Source organism: Euprymna scolopes, chromosome 22 (assembly GCF_053919585.1).
Source record: "Euprymna scolopes isolate OS-2025 chromosome 22, ASM5391958v1, whole genome shotgun sequence".
NCBI lineage: Eukaryota > Metazoa > Mollusca > Cephalopoda > Sepiida > Sepiolidae > Euprymna > Euprymna scolopes.
The window spans coordinates 11,756,972-11,761,870 of NC_136503.1; positions in this window are offsets into that span (position 1 = coordinate 11,756,972).

The following is a 4,899-nucleotide window of genomic DNA, read 5'->3' on the forward strand; positions in this document are numbered from 1 at the left end:
ACCACGAAGTCTATTTTGTACTCTGTCAAGGAAGGATAGGCTGTTTTTAGCAGCTCCTGCCCAGATGTGGCAGTAGTACTTACCAACACAGATTCTTAATCATCATATTTTGTTTAATTCTTGTCTATTCTTTTAATATGACCATACCATAACAATCTCCTGTTCTGCACACATACCCCTACACTGTCCAGATTTAAACGTCTGAGCTCATCAGATCCATGCATAAACTGATGGGAAGAATAAAGCGTCAGAACTACTGTTGCCAAAATGGAGTCAACATCTGAACATCTAAATGTTCGTTGTGAGATCAATAACACCACATGAGAAGCGTTCCTATTTAGAAAGCATAATGATAAAGATAATGGCAGTTTAATTTTTTTCTTTTCATAAAGAACTGCAAACTGGACTCTACTAACCTGCAGAAGTTTAAATCTAATGTGAACAGACATCTTGCTGCTCAACTCCCCACAGTCCCCTGTTAGATACGATCCCAAATAGTGGCCCCTTATATTCCAAGTGGCAATGTCTTCTTAGTGGTAAAAAAAAGAAAAAAGATTTTAAGGAAAATAAAATAAAAAAAAAAATAATGACCAAGTCTTTCATAAATTTTAAGGTGAATGAATCAAGCAAATTTCAAAAGCTTGTATTTCTTTTTAATATTTTCTTTGCTTCACATTTCAAAACAGAAAAATTTCAGTGAATAACGTCTCTTAAGGTATTTGTTTAAAAAAAAACAAAAAAAAAACTTTTCTTGTACATACATTGAATATCGTTTCAAAAATGAAAATCAATTTAAAATTTGTTTTGCAACATATGAACCACCGTGAGGTGATTTAATATCAAAATATGTTGCCTATTGGAAATGATGCATTAAATAGAGGCCATTTTACCTATGCCTGGAGACGAGGTAGGTTCATAATTTTGTGAACAGCAAAATAGTGGAAATAAATAACTCTGACCAGATTTTTATGCAGCTTAACCAATTCTACAGTCAATGTTGGCAACCATTAAACTTTTTAATAAAAATAATTTGGAAATCTTTTCTATATTATTAATTGAGAACGTAGAATATGAATGAGGATGGCAGAGTTTATTTGACAGCATATCAACCTTTTATATTGCTGACAATAATATCAGTTTACACCGTCCATCAAAACTAACGGAAAAAGAAAAATTATGCTTTAAACCAAGGTTGATATAAAATAAAGTCTCAGTCTGTGAAGTTTAAAAAAAAAGTAAGAAAAGCGTCTCAAACTGGAAAACTAAAAAACAAACAAAAAAAAAAAAACTTATAAATTGGAAAGTAAGGGAAAAAAACAGGAAAAAAAACATCCCATTATGGAAATAGAGCATCAGATTTCTTTCTGAATTTATTTTTTAGACGACATAGTGGTTGTTGGACTTGCTATTTACTTTCCTCCTTCCCCTAAAAACTCAAAATAGTTTTGTTCAGCAGTCTTTGTTTTTTTTTTTACTTGCTAAATTTTGTACAACTCAACATTAATATATATATACAGGGTGACCCCCAAAAAACGGGCCCCAACTATAATTAGCCCTCGTTTCTTAGTGTTTTGTCCGAATGAAATGAAACTTTGGTCATGACTAGTTTATTATATTCAAAACATCACATCAAAACACTAGGGTCTTTGACCTTTTTTCTCCGTTGACTGTAAAATGCTCAGAAAAACAATTGAATGTCCTGTTTTTTTTTGGTTACTCTGTATATATATATGAAGATGAAAATTTTTTATGGGTACATAATTTTGAATAATACATTTGAATAATACTGGGCACAGTATCATTATTATTAATTGTGGATTTTTTTTTTTTTTTAATATATATAGTTTTAACATATTATTAAAGAAGTCAAAATACACTTAAAAAAGATATTTTCTCACTAACTCTAATTCAATGTTTAAAAAAAAAACAAAAAAAAACACACAAATTAGACAAAAGGAGGGTAAATAAGGGATGAGGTAGAAAGAAAAAACCTAAGATATTTTTCAGCTGATAATTTTTTCAAAATTAACGTCAGCAACACAGAGGAGAGGGGGGGGGGGACCAAAATCGTTTAAAAACGTGGTCAATAGACCATAAATTATTAGCGAGGGTAGATAAAGACAAAAAAAAAAAAATTGTATGGGGTGGGGGCCGGAGAAAAAGAATCAACCACCCATAAGTTTCCACTTATTGCTACGTTCTGTTTACACAGACATGGTTGATAAATTAGACACCGACTGGAGAATTTTTACGTGAATTTTTGAGCGTGCTCTGTGTAAGATAGAGAAAGTTTCATCCGTGTACCCTTCAGTGCAGATTTGACACTGCAATAAATGTTCATCGATAGCAGACTTATAAACTTGTACACACAGTATTATTGAAATGCTTATATATATATATATATATATATATATATATATATAGAATGGAAGGGAATTTGTTCATTCATGCCTTTCATATTGGGGCAGAAATACGTTCAATTACAGTTCAGCAACTATGTTAAAAAAATTATTATTGAGTGGGGTGGGGGCTCTTTCAATCGTCAAATGAAAAGGATTTGAGGTCGGTCATCAGTGATGGACTGGTTTCTGGTTTTAAATCATCAGATTTGTTCAACCAGCAACCCAGGCATTTCTCAAAAGAAAAACTTCCTCCACAAATAGGATGCTATGCTATGCACCACATAAACATTGTAAATAAACTAAATGACCAGACAGAAAACCAAACTACACAAGGTGATATGGACGCTTAACATTAGTTCTTAACAATTGTTATACTATTTCATTATTTAAAAAAAGAAACAAACTAAAAAAATAGACTTAAAATAATTTTTTCTTGATATTACAATAAAATATTATAACAAAAATATAGTCACAAATAAAAAAGGTGAGTTTTTCAACAGTCACTAAATTGTCATTGAACCCATAAGCTGTAGAGTCTGAGCAAATTCAGTGATCTAGGAGTCTGTTACAATTGGCCAACTTTACTTCATATTAATAAAAAAAAGTAAAACAAAAAAAAATAATCTATTATATAAAGTGCAGTTGTATGTTTGTATGTCTGGCTAAAAGTAAAAACAACAAAACAAATACACACAAAGTTGATATTTTCTTGATCAGCATTATGTCTGATATACAAAAATTTACACAAAATCATTAATTCTTTGGCCATAAACTGGTGCAGATCTCATCGGGTGGGGGTTGGGTTAAATTTACTAGTATGGCACTATTTGTTAAGTGCCCCTCAGTGTAGTAGTACAGATATTTTTGCTGAGTGATGAGGCTTGTTGTGTAAGGGTTAGGCCATAATCCTATTTTTACAGAACTCTCTTTTCTCGACTGAACAGCATACAATAAACACACATATTTTGGTGTCTCCATTGGGAGAGAGAGGGGGTATCCTCCCCCTTCCTTCCACGCAAAGAATTAGTTAAGATAAAGCTAGGATAAAAGAAATCGCCTGTAATTTAATACCTTTTTGTTTTATTAATGTATAATATTGTAAAATAAAATAGTCAAGTTCTTTTTCTACAAATCTATGCTGCATATCATTTGTCACCACCAAAGCAGGCATCATAACTAGAAATCAACACCAAGCAGACATCACAGTCAGAGCAATCCAGGAGGCGGTGTTCTGGGATGGACAGCGGTCAAGCAGAAGAGGTCCATACTACTAAGGTTATGTCCTATCATTTTTGAATACCGTTTATTCACACCAGTGGGATTGATGTTGTTCACATGACGAATCAAGTAAATCTCCCAGGCAAACGATGGTTTGTTTACACTGGTGGAGTTTGACACATTCCCATGACAATCAAGCAACACCTCATCAGCAAATGCTAGGGTTTACTTGATAGATTATGCATTAACTAAAGGCAAGTAAGTGATTTTATATCAAGGAGTTAATTCCTTGAGGAATCTATAAAAAAAACAAGTTCTTTCTGTGTATGCCCAGAGAGAGGAATGGACTGGGTGGAAAGAAAAAGAGGATGGTGGGAAAATGAAAGGAGAACCCAAGAAAAGAAGTTTTAATAAAAATGTTACACTTTTGCCCAGGACAACGCCGGGTAGCCCTGCTAGTACATGATGACCTCCCCTCCAAATACCCCCACAAAAAAAACAAAACAAAAAAAACTTTGTGGGGTTCATTTTTTTTTTTGTTATTTTTACAACTATTTACTAAAGATTGATGTTTTTGGAGTGCATTATTCGAGGGGGGGGGGCAATTTTCATCATGTAGTAATTTTTTTTTTTTTTAACTGGATTTGTTACATTTCTTCATTACAAAAATAAAGTAATAAAAAAATAAAAAGTAATTGTAGAATTACAATTTGCCCACGCATGGAGTATTGTTGCCACATCTGGGCTGGTGCATCTTCCATTAGTCTCTCCCTCATGGATAAGGTCCAAAAAAGACTTTTCGATCTAATAGGTCCCAATTTGTCAACAAGGCTCCAACCCCTGTCCCATTGCCGCAATGTTGCACACCTGTGCCTGTTTTATAAGTATTTTAATGGAATGTGCCCTCTTGACATACACATCCCTGACAACCCTGCTTAGCAACAAAATCACACCCCTTCACTGTTGAGGTCCCTAAATGCCGTAAAGCTTTCAACTTAGCTTCCTCCTCTGAACAGCTAGACTTTGGAATTCCCTTCCTGCTACCTGCTTCCCTGACTGTACTGATATGCAGAAGTTCAAACATAATGTAAACCAACATATTGTTAATCTTTCCTAGGCATGATCCAAATTAGTAGCTCCTTACATCCAAGTGGTGATATGCCTTGTTTGGGGTGAAGCCGAGTAAAAAAAAAAAAAAAAAAAAAAAAAGAAAAAAAAATATTATGCACGCATGCTAACGAGACGACACGGGGGTGAAGGAGCGATAAAATTTTTGGTC